Here is a 17,448-nt window from a genome sequence, read left to right as displayed (position 1 = left end):
AACTCATTTTAAAATTTTAAGGCAAAGATGGAAAGAGTTACCGAATACCAAGAAGTCATCCATAAATACCTCCATAATGTCTTCTACGAGTTCATAAAAAATGACCAACATGTATCACTGAAAAGTAGCAGGGGCATTACATAATCCAAAAGGCATTAATCGATAAGCAAATGAACCGTATAGACATGTAAATGTTTTTTTCTCTTGGTCCTCAGGAGCTATTGGGATTTGGAAGTAACCAGAGAGTCCATCTAGGAAGCAATAATACATATGCCCAAATAATCTTTCCAACATCTGATCAACGAATGGTAAATGAAAGTGATATTTTCTTGTGGCATCGTTCAATTTCCTATAGTTAATGCAAACTCTCCATCCCGTGACTGTTTGTGTTGGGATCAATTTATTCTTCTCATTAGCCACAACAGTCATACCTTCTTTCTTAGGAACAACCTGCACAGGACTCACCCAAGGACTGTCAGAAATAGGATAAATAATTCCAGCATCTAGGAGTTTAATTACCTCATCTTTTAGGACTTCTTTCATGTTAGGATTCAGTCATCTTTTAACTTGCACACAAGGTTTATATTCATCTTCCATTAAAAGTTTATGTGTGCAAAAAGAAGGATTGATCCCTCTTATGTCAGAAATCTTCCAAGCTATAGCCTTTTTATGCTCTTTCAATACTTGAAGTAACTCATCTTTTTCGGTTGGCTGTAAATCTGAAGCAATAATCACTGGTAATGTGGAATTATTTCCAAGGAACGCATATTCTATGTGATTTGGTAGTTGCTTCAATTCCAATTTAGGAGGTTCTTTAACAGAGGGTTTTAATTTTATTCATTGTTTACCTCAATACCCTCATAATTTTTCTGTCTCAGTGAAGACTCATTAGAATTTAATTCAGCTTTTGTCTTACCTAACACAAAATCATCGTCATTTACCTCCTCTCCTTGGGTAAGACACAGTTCCAACGTGTCCTTATGAACGATTTCCTGTAAAGAATCTTGAATAACATGATCATTAGAATCAATAAAATAGAAAAAGTCATATTGTTCTCTAGAAAATCTCATGGCATCATAAATTTTAAAAATAATCTCTTCATCACCACCCTAAGCACAAGTTTACCATCACCCACATCAATAACAGCCCTAGCAGTGGTTAAAAATGGACCTAAAATTAAAGGCACCTCAACATCCTCATCCATGTCAAGCACAACAAAATCAACAGGGAATATGAATTTATCTACTTTTACGAGTACATCTTTTATAATTACCCTAGGATTTTTAACAGATCTATCAACTAGTTGAATACTCATCCTAGTAGGTTTTGGTTCCCCAAGGCCAAGTTGCTTGAACATTTTATAAGGCCTCAAATTAATGCTAGCGCCTAAATCAGCTATTGCCTTCTCAACATTTAAACTACCAATTAACCAGGGAATAGTAAAACTTCCTAGATCTTTCAGTTTGGTTGGCAGTTTATTTTGAAGTATGACCGAGTACTCCTCGTTGAGTTCTATTGTAGAAAACTCTTCAAACTTCTTTTTATTTGTAAGAAGCTCCTTAAAAAATTTTGCATATGTAGCCATCTGCGAGATAGCTTCAACAAAAGGTAAGTTAATATGCAACTATTTAAAAAGTTCAAGAAATTTACCAAATTAGGCATCCATGTTGTCTTTCTACAACTTTGCTGGATACGGGATTGGTGGTTTATATTCCCTCAGCACTAGTTTTTCACTTATTTAAGGTTTTACCTCCTCATCTTCTTTCTTATGGCAGCTTCTTATGGCAGCTTCTTTTCAGATCCAGCTAACACTTTCCCACTCCTTAGGGTAACTGCTTTCACGCGCTCTTTTGGATTGGGTTTGGTGTTGCTAGGCAAACTCCCTCGTGGTCTTTCCAAAATCATCTTAGCCAGCTATCCTATTTGATTCTCGAGCCCTTTAATTGATGCTTGTTGATTTTTAAATGCAGTTTCAGTGTTTTGAAAATGGGTTTCTGCCACTGAAATAAACTTCATCATCATCTCTTCAAGGTTCAGCTTTTTCTCTTGGTGGTAAAGTTGTTGTTAGAAGCCTGGAAGGGGTGGTGGTCTCTGATTCCCTTGGCCTCCCCATGAGAAATTTGGGTGGTTCTTCCAACCTGCATTGTAAGTGTTCCTGTAAGGATTATTTTGAGGTCTAAGAGTATTACCCATATAATTTATTTGCTTGTTCTCCATGTTGGGACCGTAGGGTGGGTATTCTGAATTGCTCGTTCCACCTCCACTTGCATCGCACTGCATTATTGGATGTACCTTCGTAGAACCAAATAAACCATTTTATCTTTCTATTTAAAGTTCTACCTGATTTGAAAGCATAGTAACCGAGTCGACGTCAAAAATACCGGTTGCTTTTGTTGGCTTTGTCCTCATGACTTGCCATTGATAATTGTTTAGTGACATCTCTTCTATGAACTCATAAGCCTCTTCAGGTGTCTTATTATTGATAGTTCCACCAGTAGCTGCGTCGATCATTTGTCTAGTTGATGGATTCAGACCGTTGTGGAAAGTTTGAACCTATAGCCAAAGAGGTAACCCATGGTGAGGGCACCTTCTCAATAAATCCTTGTATCTCTCCCATGCATCATAAAGTGTTTTTAAATCCATCTGCACAAAAAAAGAGACATCATTCCTCAACTTTTCCATTTTAGCTGGCGAAAAATGTTTAAGCAAAAAATTTTGGTCATTTGTTCCCAAGTAGTGATTGACCCTTGTGGTAATCAGTTCAACCACTGTTTAGCCTTATTTCATAATGAAAAAGGAAATAACCGAAAACGAATGGCATCGTCAGAAATGCCATTGATCTTAAAGGTGTATCAAAATTCCAGAAAATTCTTTAAATAAGTGTTTAGATCATCGCCTGCAAACCATCAAACTAAACAAACTGTTGTATCATTTGTATTGTGTTAGGTTTCAATTCAAAATTATTTGCAGCAACAGCAGGTCTAACTATACTTGATTTAGTTCCTGTTAAAGTAGGTTTAGCATAATCATACATAGTATGAGGAGTGGGATTCTGATTTATTGGATTTGCGGCAACCATAGGAGGCAGCAGATTATTTCAATTTTCAGCCATCTCCTCAGTATTATTGGTGTTGTCCTCGTGCTGTTCCTCTATATACTGTAGACTTTGCCTTATCTCTCTACGATTTCTACGAGCTGTGCTTTCAATTTCGCTGTCAAAAAGCAGAGGTCCTGATGGGTCTCTTCTAGTCATAAACTATAAAAACCTGCTAGAAGCAAATTAAAGAAAAAATAGTAATAAAATAAAAAAAAATTAAATTTTAATAAAAATAAAAAAATGGCTAAAGTAATAAAATTCAAGCGCTTCTAATATCTTAGTCCCCGGCAACGGCGCAAAAAACTTGATGGTCGCTAAACTAATTGAAAATTCGACTAAGGCTAGTGCACCTATCGAATAGTAGTATAGTTATGCTGAGATCGGAAATATCGTATCCACAAGGACTAAAAGTACTAGTAATTACTATCTTTTTATTATCTAGCCTAAGAATTAAAAAGATGTTTTTAGACTAAGATTAACTATCTAATTAACTAAGAACACGACAGCGATTAAAGTTGGAAAATACTTTTTGGAAAACCGATGGAGAATACAATACCCAAGGAAGAATCCACCTAGACTTCACTTGTCACTTCTGAATTAGACAATTTATTCCCTTGACTTAATCCGTAGAAATCCCTAGCTTATGTTAATATCTCTCTCGAGACTAAAAACAACTGACTCTAGGTTGATTAATTGAAATCTCTTTCTAATTAAAACCACTATTGTCGCATTAACTCGATCTATGGATTCCCTTATTAGATTTGACTCTAATCCTGTAGATTTATGTCGTCCTATCTCTAAGATTGCATGCAAATCTGCTTAATTATGGAAGATTTACTCTTAAATAGGGACTTTTGCTCCACTGAATAAGCACATCAAAATCTGAATTAATACCCTGGAATATTAAAGCAAGGATTAAAACTCATAATTAAGAATAAGAAAAGTATTTATCATATAATTCAAATAATAATAAGATCTATCTTAGGTTTCATCTCCCTTAGGTATTTAGGAAGTTTAGTTCATAACGATAGGGAAAAACATCTCAAAATTGGGAAAATAAAAAAACATATAAAACCCAAAAACTTCGGTAGAAATTGAATGGAGATATTCAGTCTTGAAGTAATTCCTGCTTCCGAGCTGATTCCAATGGCTGTCTTCGAGTATTTCCTGCCTTCTACTCTCTGTCTCTTTTAAATTCTCTCTTAGTGTGTTTAAATAGAATTTGGAATGCCCAAAATTAGTCTTTTCCGAATAGAATTAAAATAGGTTTCGACAGGGACTCGGTCGCGTGTTACGCCCGTGTGATGGTGCTCAGGCCGTGTGCAATTTTGATATGGTTTTAAGGTGACACAGCCATGATGCACGGGCGTGTGGTCTGCCCGTGTGTGGATTACCTGTGTGGAAGTGTTTGGGCCATGTGCAACACTGAAATAAACCTATTTTGTCCGTTTTCGGCCTTTTTCTTGCACTTTTCGCTTTTCTATGCTCATCTGTATATAAAACATGAAATTAAAGGATTAGGAGTATCAAATCCACTAAACCTTATGATAAATCATCCAAAAATATGCCAAGCATAGGGTAAAAATATGTATATATTATGGTTTATCAATATGAAACATGAGACTAACAAGGGTGATGAAAATGTGTGATACGGCTTGTGAGATTAAATGGTTTTATTATACCCTATGTATTTATTTTGATGATGAATGGGTGGTAAGTTTATTACTAAGTTATACGGACTTACTAAGCATTATATGCTTACTCCATTTTATTTTTCCCTGTCTTATAGTAAATCGGAATGCTCATTGGATTGGAAGCTTGGCGGAGATCACTCACACTATCCAACAGTTCATTTCAGTGAAAAAGGTATAATAATTACGGTTATAATGGCATGTATAGGTTAAATTGGATAACAATGGCATGTAAATATTTGATAATTGCTAACTATTAGAGTGGATAGTTATGAACATGCTTGGGTGTTATGTATAAAAAGACTATGTCATAGTATATGATTGATGTGATGTCTCGTGATAAGTTTTATGTTTATGATTGATCGTACTTGAAAACTAACTATTATCACGATAAAGAAAATTGCACCTATTGAACAGTAGTATAGTTTATAGCAAGACCGGAATGTCGAGCCCACAGGAACTAAAAGTACTAGTATTAACCTTCTTTTTATTATCTAGCCTAAAAATAAGATGATTTGTTTTATCTAAACTAATTAACTAAACTAAGAATGCACAAGACGTAAATTGCGAAAATGCTTTTGGGAAAACTGATTGATTTAGACAATACCCAAGGAAGAATCCACCTAGACTTCACTTGTTATTTGACTCTAAACTAGACGATTTATTCACTTTACTTGATCCGTAGAAATCCCTAATTTATATTATTATCTCTCTGAGACTAACAACGTCTAACCCTGGGTTGATTAATTGAAATCTCTTTCTAATTAAAACCCCTAGTGTCATATTAACTCGATCTATGGATTCCCTTATTAGGTTTGACCCTAATCCAGCAGATTTATGTCACCCTATGTCTAGGGGTGCAATCAACTACGCTTAATTATGCTAGATCTACTCTTAGACAGGGACTTTTGCTGCTCTACATAAGCACATCAACACTTGAATCAATATCCTGGAATATTAAAGCAAGAATTAAGAACACATAATTAAGAACAAATCAAGTATTTATCATATAATTCAGAAAATAATAACAAGATCCATCTTAGGTTTCATCCCCCTTAGGTATTTAGAGGATTTAGTTCATATGTGTAAAAGAAAATATCTCAGAAGAATAATGATAACAAAACATAAAGAAAACCCAAAAATCCTTGAAGGAAATTGAAGGGAGATCTTCAATCTTGAAGGAGAATCCGACTTCTGAGATGGATCAATCGACTTTCTTTGAGTAATTCCTTGCCTCCTACTCCGTGTGTCCTTTCTATCTGCCTCCTAGGGTGTTTATATAGGTTTTAGAATTCTTCCAAACCCTCAAGAGTGGCCTTTTCTGAATAGAACTAGACTTGGGCTTGAGAGGGACATGCCCGTGTGACACGCTCGTGTGAGGTGGCTTAGGTCGTGTTTAGAGTCTGCTAAATGGACACAGCCTTGTGGTGTGGCTTAGGCCATGTTGCAATCTGTTAAATAGACACGGGCATGTGAACTACCCGTGTGAGGAAGTCCAGGCCGTGTTGATTTCCTACGTTGACCCATTTTCTCCATTTTTGGCCCGTTTCTCGCTCTTTTTACTCTCCTATGCTCACCTACGTATAAAACATGAAATTAAAGGATTAGGAGCATCAAATTCTACAAATCTGATGATAATTCATCCAAAAATATGCTAAGCATGGGATAAAAATATATATAAATTACGACTTATCAAATACCCCCACACTGAAGCGTTTGCTTGTTCTCAAGCAAAATCCTCAACTCACAATCAAAATAAATTCTTCTCAACTTATAATTCTCATCAATAGTATCTCAAAATAATCCAAAAGTAATCATACATTGAAAATTCAACTTGAAGAACATCTAAGTTTCAAACATTCCAAGTTGAGCATTTTATCACGAAAACATAGGTGTCTCCCCTCATCTAAGTAATCACCTTTGATTCAAAATATCATAGAGTTTCACATCCTCACTAAAGATTCACTCAAATCACTCGAGGTGTTTAAGGACAAGAAATTTAGCACTCAACAGTCAATATGAAAAGTTATTACCATAGGCTTGCGTGAAAATCAAATCTCCACCATTATATATTGAGATGATACATCAATCAAAAGGTCTTTAGAGGGTTGAAACGTGGCTTTGGTCAGAGGGTGTGGTCACAAGCTGAAAGAAAAGGTTAGAATCGAGAGTGAATTGAAAAATTACCTAACTAGAAAAAAATACTAAAACTGACAAATTACGTTCCTAATTAGAAGATCTTAGAATTGAGCTTTTCTTCATAGGATATGGAATTAAATACTTAAGCTCAAAAACTAAAAATTACTACTAATATGTATGCATGTAAATTTTTTTTTAATTTTCTTTTAAGAACAAATCAAATAACATAGAACTTTGCTAACTATCAAAAACAAAACATAGCTAAGCAATTTATTCAAATCAAATCTCGACAAAAATAGGGATCAAATGAGGGGATTTCAACAATAATGGGTTAGGGTTAATATTGAGGGTAAATCCATGAATGGCTTGTTAGGCTTAAGGGGGTTCACTAAGGGTTAATTATGAGGGTAGACTTTTATGGAGTAAGTGGGTTAAACCTAAGTGCCTTTATCATCTCGACATATTAAATCAAATGGTGTGGTCTTGACATGCATAATCGAAGCATGTTCTAGAATAAAAAATCAATATTGACGCACTCATAGCAACAATAAAAGTGAGCATGAAAGAAATAATATATGCTCTAAAGGCTAAATATCTCACAAAAATTATGGCTTTTTGATGTTAAACCTGTGAATTTCAACTCAAGATAATACCTAAACTTGGGGAAACAACCTAAAAATTTTTAATTCTCAAAAGATCAACTTATCATGCTTGATTCTTTAATTCTTTAAAGTTTAAACAATCAATGCATAAATGCCTATGTTTTAATTCAATAAATATCAATAAAAATCATAAATTAATCAGAATTCATTCTAATAGTGATATGAGTGAGTTACGTAAGAATAAGACAAAATTCAGGGATTTTTCTGATAATGATATAAATAACCCCCCGCCACACTTAAGATGTGCATTGTCCTTAATGTAAAAAGATAGATTTACTGAAAAATATATATAAGATCATAAGATAGGGAGAGAAGTGAGACTTTCTGAATGTTAAATGGAATCCTTGAATTGGAGTTAGGGAAAGTAATCGGCCAAGGCAAGAATGAGATTGAAGGAGGATACTCCGGTGGTGGTAGAGGTTGGGTTCCACAATTGCTGCGCCAAAAGAATATTATAAATAGTGGTAGCTATGGTCGTGGTCAAGCAGGGCATGGCAGTCGTGGAGGACCTTTTCCAGTGGAGTTGCAAATTCCTAAGTAATAGTGAGCTTTGGAGCTCTTTATAACTGCGATAGAATCATTAACTCTTTAGGAAATATAAAGTAGCATGATTACTCGTAAAGAAATGGCCGAAAATATAAATTGGTCAATATAAACTATAAAACCTAAGGATGAAGTAAAAATAAAATTAAAGATAAATAGAATAAAAAGTAGTTTTAAAAGATAAAAGTAAAAACATAAAGATAGAAAATAAAAATCTTCAAAAATCTTCATCGCCAGATGGTTTGCGAGGTGGGGGTGGCGATGAGATGTGAAGGTGCTAACAAATCTGATGTAAGGTTGCATCAATGTGATCAAATCGTTGAAAACATTGCTGCTCGAATCGAGTGAGGCGCTCAGAGATGTTAGAGAGTGAAGCCGCCGCATGAACTGGACGATGAATAGGTGGTGGCTGAGAGGGTGGATCCTCGTGAGGTGGAGAGACATCATCAGTAATGTCCTATGAGTCCTCCTACTCGGCTGACTGGACTAGGCAGTACTGGGGAGGATCAAATCCACGTCGTCGCTCGATCATCCTCATATGGAGCATAGTCGAGATGCCTTATGGGGATATCTGACTGATGAGGGTGAGGGAGGATGCTTGTGCCACCGTGTTGAGGAGACCGAAGTACCACACCAGGCGACTCACATAAGGGCCAATGGAAATGACTCCCTTCTTATGCCACTCTATCTGATGGCGAATGGCGAGGGCGATGAAATAAGTAAGATCGAATACGTGTCCATGAGTCATGCTCCATAAAAAATAGGCATCGTTAGTGTTGACAACGTCGGTGCTCTCTCACTCTGTCAGGGTATGGGCTAGGATGGCGTGTAAGTATCTCACGAATGGTACGAGAGCTGATGCCTTGGAGCGGCTAGGATCATAAGTGGCTGAAGCAGGAACGAGGGCCTTCCAGCAATTTGAAGGAGTGTAACATCCTGATTTTCTGGTTTTTCGCGATTCTCGATATTTTGGTAAAGTTTTTAAAATTTGGTATTTGGTTGTGAAATTCATAATTTGAGTATGTAAATGGGCTTATGGAAGGCCCATGTGTTGGTCAAAACCTGGTAGAATTTTTGAATTTTGGACTTAAGAAGTTAGGGGCCTTGGATAGGTGGTCTTATTAAAATTTGTGGGTAAAATGTATCACAAAAGAGCCTCTAGTAAAGTGGCTAAGTGACGTCACTAGGGAGCTAAAAAGTGGCATGTAAGTGGTTGGGGGAAGACCTGGGTTCGATTCCCTGTGATGGCAAATGTGATGCTAATTTTTATGCTTTGAGCATGCAGAAGTTGTAGTTGAATGAAACTCTGTGGGAGAGAGTTTGAAACAGTCAAATGCATGGATTAAGGAGGGATAAGGGAAGAGATTTTAGGGATTTGAGAGGGGGATAGAGTTAGCTGATTTGAGGGGATTAGAGAGGGGATTTCGACAGAGGGGTTTTAGTTAGGGATTTTCGGCACTTGGGTACTTGTTATGCCGTTTTCTTCTTTGAAACCATAGGATTAGTCTTCTTTTTCTTCTTTCTTCTTCCCTAGCCGAATCTACCACCCTTCCTTTTCATCTTTTCTTCCTTTTCCTTCTTCCAAACCAGCTACTACTTCCCTCTAATCATTTATTGTTTCTTTCCCTTACTTCCACTTTTGCCAAAAAAAACTGCAAAACCCGAAACCTGTGGAGCTAGGTGGTGCTGATTCTTTGTTGACCAGCAACCCTCCTTTTTTTTCCTTTTCACTTTTTGGTGGTCAATTCCCTTATCTTCTAGGCATAAACGGATTCAAAAAGAGAGACTGTGGTAAGTGCCTAAACTCTAAGTGATTCCTATAGTAACTGTTGGCAAAAGCCGAAACCCCTATAGTTTAGGGAAGTGGCCGAATGTGGGTATAGGCCTGATTGGGTTCTTCTTTTAATCTTTTTATGGTTTGTATAGTGGAGGAACAGCAAGGCATAATGTCGACTTGGATTAGCCTGGATCATCGGAGTGACTAGATCTAGTCATCAATTTCGGCAAAGGTATGGATTCTAAGGCCATTATGAATGGTGGTCGAATGTGTAAGTGTGGATAATGGATGGTTCTCGATTTGGTTTAATTATTATGAGTTTATCTATAAGCGGTTAATTATAGGAAAAATCGTGTAGGAGATCTCGTCGAGGAATATCGCAAATCAGGTGTGTAACGAACCTTCTTTCGTAGCTTAAATTGATAAATGCTGAAAAGCCGAAATGCCAAAATTCTAGCATTTCGAGGACTTGTGAGCAAGAAAACGCTCATTGGTTAGTTAGATTCTCTAAGTTGATGATCGAGAACGTTGGAAAAGGTAAGAGCACGATTTTTGGCATCACGGTAAGTTGGGCCTCGAGGGGCTAAAATCGGGCCCAATGGGCTTACGGGCCCATTTGGGTAAATTTGGTAGGAAATGAAACCCTATTAAATTGCGCGTTAAAATTGGTAATACCATTATGGAATATAGGCTAAATGGGTCTAGATGACTAAATCGGCTATGTAGGGCCCATTAGAGGTTTTGGGCCCAATAACTCGGTTTCGTTAAAAATGGGCCAGAATCGCTGTTTAAACACATAAATTGTTAGTAACTGTTAATGAACATGGAAAACCCTAATATTTGGTAAAATTATGAAATTACCTTTATAATATGAACTGTTTTGCCCCTAGGTAAAAATGACCATTATACCCCCAGGGTTTAATTATAAATTTGATACATGGGATTTTGATATACATGATTGATATGATATGCACATGATATGCATGATATGCACATGATATGTACGGTATGCACATGATATGTATGATATGCACATGATGTATTCATAAATGCATTGGGTTGGGTTTTTATATGGATGGAGGAAGTACAAAAGGGCTTATGCCCCAGTTTACCGAAAAGGGCTTATGCCCCAGTTTACCGAAAAGGGCTTTTGCCCCAATTATTAAAAGAGGCTAGGCCTCCAGTTATATGATAAAGCAGCTATGCTGCCAGTGGAGAGTTTTGGTTGGGTGGGTTGAGTTATTCCCCACATGGAGAGCTTGGTTGGTACGGGTGGAGAGTAGCAGATGGTGGGTCGAGTAGTCTCCCCAAATGGACTTGCATTCTTTCATTGACATTACATGTGATATTGAAATGGGTCTATGGGCCATACCGCTTCTGATGAACGCCTGCCCAGTAATATGAAATATGAAAAGGCTTCGGCCCAGTGTTATGAAATATGAAATATGAAAAGGCTACGGCCCAGTATATTCTGAGATGGAATTTGGGCTTAGGCCCAGCAGGCAGACATTGATTTGGGCTCTGAAAAGGGCTTGTTGCACACTGAGTTCCCAAACTCACCCCTTTCCTTAACCTTGCAGGTGGGCCTTGATATGGGGACTTGGAGCCAGAGGTGATTCAGAGTGGCCACGATGATCACTTTTGGGCTTTTAAAATAAATGATTGGTTTCTTTAGGTTACTTTATTTATTATTTATTTTTGGATTGTAATAAGGCCATTTTAACTTTATTTTTTCTGGGTTTATTTTATTTATTCAAATGGGCTAGACTTAGGACGCGTTTTTAAAACAATACTTGTTTTCAAAATAACACGACGTCACGGCTAATCGATTTATCAAAGAAATTTCAACTCATTGTAACCATGTGTGGCAATGGTTGTGGGCATGTCTAAGATTGGATCCAATCGAAGAGCTTGGTACTTAAGTAGCCTTCATGGCTCACCTCCTCTGTTACGGATTCCTACCTGGTGCCCAGCTTCCATTCACTTGGTTAGCTCAACAAAAGTCGGTTTATAAAACACTAAAATGGAACATGGATTTTTAACTTCAATGTGGCATGTCAGATTCGGCCATAACGTCTGGGTTGGGTTTGGGGTGTTACAAAGAGAGTAGTGGATGTGGCGATAGAGGGTGTCGAAGTCGTCATCGTCCATGAACTCCTCTGTGTATAGTCCTAATGCGACTCCGAACTTAGGCACACTCAAGTGGTGAGCTAAACCACCAAGATGGAACTGGACCGTTTTGGGATCATCAAACTCTCTCATAACATCTTGGAGGTGGAAGGTCGAGTAGAGTTCTAGTGTGAGCTCGAGGTATGTCGGCTCGACGATCTCAAAGAAAAGCCCCCATGGGTTAGTAATCAGGAGAGCTCGGACTGCATCGGTGAGTTGAATCTGCTCTAAGGCGGTCCAGTCAATGTAACGGACCACACCTAGGGGTCGGGCCCGGAGTATCTGAAAAAGTTCCTCTTGGGGTCCCAAGGGAAACTGTAGGAAAGGGTGGCGCACCTCGTTAGTAGGACCCGATGAGGATGCTGGTCCTTTTCGCTTCTTCGAGGCGGGGACAGCAGTCATTTTCCCTCGTGGGTTTGACATGGTGTATCTGCAAGAAGAAAAAAGAAGATAACGTATTCTAACAAATTCAAGAATTAACCATGAATATAGTTAAACTAACAAATCTAACCAAACTAGTGAAACTAACAAGACTCAACCAAAAGCAATCTAACTTGATGACAGAAATTTTATGGCAAATGACATAGTAATAACATGACAAAATTTCAACATGAAATGGATGAAATAGATCCTAAGAATGAGAATGTTATGATAAGTAATTAGCAGCAACATGTAAGTAATAAAATCATGATAGTAAGTATCAAAAGGAAGTGAAAAAGAAGAGGAAATCGTTAGTGGAGAATTGGTGGCCGGAGGAGCGACGGTGTAATGGTGGGGATGTGGGTCAGCCACGGACGTGGGCAATGAGGCCGTGTGGTTTGGAATGAGGGTACGCAAGGGTGAGAAGAGGGGAGAAAATAGAAAAGAAAGGGGAAAGGGGGTATGGGGAATGGGGAGGAAGAAAAGGGAAGAAGAAAGGAGAGTTAGGGGGTGGCCGGTCGGTGGGGGAAGAAGATTGCTGCGGTTAGGGTTAGGGTATTGGGGAAGGGGTGATGAATAGTGAGTACTTATATAGATATTAGGGCACACGGCTGTGGGGCACGCCCGTGTGCCCTTATTTCAGCTCGTGTGTTTCGTGATTTTCAAATTTGGGCGCGTTTGAAATTCAGCCCACGCTCGTGTTCTTTGGGTGTATTGGTGCACATGGCCGTATCGTATGGCCGTGTTCTGCTTCATTCGCTTCTCCCACGCTCGTGTTATTTTAACAGGCTCGACCACGGGTGGTGGGCACGAGCGTGTCGGCCTCCCGTGTTAATTTCTCAATTTCTAACCCCAGCTTAAAGACACGAGCGTGTCGCACGCCCGTGTTGTTTTGGTAGAATTGGCCAGGGCCATGTCGCACGGCCGTGGCAAAGTATCGAATCCCGTGTTGGGGAAAAGTTTTGTTCTATTTTCACACCGCCGTGTCGCCTCCCATGGTATGCGCACGGCCTAAGGCACGCCCGTGTGCCTGGCCGTGTGGATTAGAAAAACCTATGTTCAAAGACTCAGTTAATGATTTAGATGTTAGAAACTAAAATTTAAAAGAATCAACACTGTTAGTGCTCGGGTTGCCTCCCAAGAAGCGCTTATTTATAGTCTAAGCTCAACTTACCTCGATTTCACATAGTCATGGTGGTTCAAGGAGTTGAAACTCCTCTTTCCTGCTATCAATTATATCAAAATAAGGTTTAAGTCTAGTACTGTTTACCTTAAAAGTGCCGACTTTGGGATGTGCTACCTTGACTGTACCATACGGGAAAATATTCATTACCGTAAAGGGTGTGACTTCATTCGCATTAGACTTGTATGCTTCAGCTTGAGGGTCTGCTTCAGCTAATAGTACTTTGTCTCCAACCTTAAGTTGATTTGGTAACACATTGAGTCCGTCATGGCGTGGTTTCGATTTATCGTATGTTCTCAATTTCTGTGTTCGCCATTCATCTAGTTTCTAGATCTGTAGCCTACATTCTTCATAGATGGGTCCTTTGTTGTTACTTGCACATGGCTCATGTATGCTCTTCAAACGTGTTTCCTGCAAAGAAGGTTGCACCACATGATCAGTATTAGTAGCATGATTTATAGCACCTTCAATAGTCAATGTGTTACTCGAATTACGAGCTTGAAGAGTGATTGTTTCGTCCCCTACACGAAGTGTGAGTTCACCTGTACCAACATCAATAATGGTTCTAGTAGTTGCTAAAAAGGGTCGTCCTAAAATCAAAGGCACGTCACTATCCTCTTCTATATCTAGAACAACAAAATCAATTGGGAATATAAATTTGTCAATTTTAACAAGTACATCTTCAATAATACCCCTAGGAAATCTGATTGTTTTATCTGCCAATTGAATGCTCATCCTAATTTGTTTGGGTTTCCCAAGACCTGGTTGTTTAACCATTTTATGGGGCATGACATTAATACTAGCCCCTAAATCAGCCAAAGAATTTTTAACATTTAAACTACCAAGTAAACAAGGAATCGTAAAACTCCCTGGATCTTTCAACTTGTTGGGTAGCTTATTCTGTAGAACGGATGAGCAAACTGCGCTCAACTCCACATGTGATGCCTCATCCAACATCCGCTTGTTTGCTAAAAGCTCTTTTAAGAATTTAACTGCGTTCGGCATCTGCGAAAGAGCTTCAATAAACGGTAAGTTAATATGTAATTTCTTTAATAGTTTAAGGAATTTACCAAATTGTTCGTCCGTGTGGTCTTTCCTTGTCGCATTGGGGTATGGCACACGGGCTTTGTACTCTTTACTTACCGGTTTCCACTCACTGTGGTCCACCTCATCCTTACCTTTACTTACCACAATTCCTTGCCTCGATTTTGGTTCAGGTTCAACTAACCCTTCTTTTTCTCAAATGGTAATCGCATTGAGTTGTTCCCTTGGGTTAGATTCAACTTGGCAAGCTACCTTGTAGTCGTTCAGAAATCAATTTGGCAAGTTAGCCTATCTGAGTTTTGAGCCCTTGGATCGACGCTTGTTGATTCTTAAGTGCTGTTTTGGTATTCTAAAAACGAGTTTCTGACACCGAGATAAATTTCTTTAGCATCTCTTCAAGGTTCGGCTTCTTTTCCTGCTGGTAAGGTGGTTGTTGAAAACCTGCGGAATATTGTGGCCTTTGATTTCCCTGGCCACCCCATGAGAAGTTGGGATAGTTCCTCCAACCTGCATTATAAGTGTTACTGTATGGGTTATTTTGAGGTCGAGGATTATTACCCTTATAATTTAATTGCTCATTTTCCATGTTGTGGCCATAAGGTGGGTATCCTGAATTGCTCGTTCCACCTTCACTTGCATCGCATTACATTACTGGGTGAACCTATGAAAAGCCAAGTAAACCATCAATTTTTCTATTCAAAAGTTCTACCTGAATAGAGAGCATAGTGACTGAATCGACGTTAAAGACGCCAGCTGCTTTCGTTGGTTTTATCCTCATGACTTGCCACTGATAATTATTTAGTGACATCTCTTCTATAAATTCATAAGCCTCTTCAGGTGTCTTATTATTGATAGTTCCACCAGCAGCTGTGTCAATCATCTGTCTAGTCGAAGGATTTAGGCCGTTGTGAAAAGTTTGAACCTATAGCCAAAGTGGTAACCCATGGTGAGGGCACCTTCTCAATAGATCCTTGTATCTCTCACATGCATCATAGAGTGTTTCTAAATCCATCTGCACAAAAGAAGAAATATCATTCCTTAATTTAGCCGTTTTAGTCGGTGGAAAGTATTTAAGTAAAAAATTTTCGGTCATTTGTTCCCAAGTGGTGATTGACCCTCATGGTAACAAGTTTAACCACTGTTTAGCCTTATTCCTCAACAAAAAGGGAAACAATCGAAGGCGAATGGCATCATCAGAAACGTCTTTGATCTTAAAAGTTTCACAAAACTCTAGAAAATTCACCAAATGAGCGTTTGGATCCTCGTCCTGCAAATCATCAAACTGAACAAACTGTTATATCATTTGAATCGTGTAAGGTTTCAGTTCAAAATTATTTGCAGCAACAGCAGGTCTAACTATACTCGATTCAGTTCCTGTTAAATTAGGTTTAGCATAATCATACATAGTATGAGGAGCAGGATTCTTATTTATTAGATCTGCAGCAACCACAGGAGGTAGCTGATTAATCTGATTTTCAGCCATCCCCTCGGTTGTAGTTTGACTATTTTCCTCTTGCCCTTCCTCTATGTATTGTAGGCTTCGCCTTATTTCTCTTAGGTTTCTGCAAGTTGTGCTTTCAATCTCACTGTCAAAGAGCAATGGTCCTGACGGGTTTCTTCTAGTCATAAACTATAAAAACCTATCAGAAGAAAACAAAAGAAAATTTAGTAAAATTAACGAAGCTAAAATAAAATTTAAATTGCAATAAAATAAATGGCTAAAGTAATAAAAATTAAGTGTTCCTAATATTTTAGTTCCCCGAAAACGGCGTCAAAAACTTGCTGTGATGTCTCGTGATAAGTTTTATATTTATGATTGATCGTACTTCAAAACTAACTATTATCACGATAGAGGCAAGTGCACCTATCGAACAGTAATATAGTTTATAGCAAGACCAGAATGTCGAACCCACAGGAACTAAAAGTACTAGTATTAACCTTCTTTTTATTATCTAGCCTAAAAATAAGAGGATTTGTTTTATCTAAACTAATTAACTAAACTAAGAATGGGAAATAATTTTGAGAAAACTGATTGATTTAGACAATACCCAAGGAAGAATCCACCTAGACTTCACTTGTTATTTGACTCTGAACTAGATGATTTATTCACTTGACTTGATCCGTAAAAATCCCTAATTTATATTATTATCTCTCTCGAGAATAACAATGTCTAACCATAGGTTGATTAATTGAAACCTCTTTCTAATTAAAACCCCTAGTGTCGCATTAACTCGATCTATGGATTTCCTTATTAGGTTTAACCCTAATCCGGTAGATTTATGTCTCCCTATGTCTAGGGGTGCAATCAACTCCGCTTAATTATGCTAGATCTACTCTTGGACAGGGACTTTTGCTCCTCTGAATAAGCACATCAATACTTGAATCAATATCCTGAAATATTAAAGCAAGAATTAAGAACACATAATTAAGAACAAATCAAGTATTTATCATATAATTCAGAAAATAATAACAAGATCTGTCTTAGGTTTCATCCCCCTTAGGTATTTAGGGGATTTAGTTCATATGTGTAAAAGAAAACATCTCAGAAGAATAATGATAACAATACATAAAGAAAACCCAAAAACCCTTGAAGGAAATTGAAGGAGATCTTCAGTCTTGAAGGAGAATTCGACTTCTGAGATGGATCAATCGGCTTCTTTGAGTAATTCCTTGCCTCCTACTCCGTGTGTCCTTTCTATCTGCCTCCTCGGGTGTTTATATAG

At 38.0% G+C, this 17,448-nt stretch overlaps 2 non-coding genes across 2 annotated transcripts; both read left to right on the top strand.

Moving 5' to 3' along the window:
- The first annotated feature begins 2,569 nt into the window (after nt 1–2,569).
- Nucleotides 2,570–2,676, top strand: LOC128282970 (small nucleolar RNA R71). The gene has a single exon (XR_008273317.1). It is a non-coding gene; the product is annotated as a small nucleolar RNA R71 (small nucleolar RNA).
- Nucleotides 2,677–15,663: 12,987 nt separating this feature from the next.
- LOC128282974 (small nucleolar RNA R71) lies at nt 15,664–15,770 on the top strand. The gene has a single exon (XR_008273321.1). It is a non-coding gene; the product is annotated as a small nucleolar RNA R71 (small nucleolar RNA).
- The last annotated feature ends 1,678 nt before the right edge of the window (nt 15,771–17,448 follow it).

Source organism: Gossypium arboreum, chromosome 10 (genome assembly GCF_025698485.1).
Source record: "Gossypium arboreum isolate Shixiya-1 chromosome 10, ASM2569848v2, whole genome shotgun sequence".
NCBI lineage: Eukaryota > Viridiplantae > Streptophyta > Magnoliopsida > Malvales > Malvaceae > Gossypium > Gossypium arboreum.
This window is presented reverse-complemented; position numbering and strand designations above follow the sequence as displayed.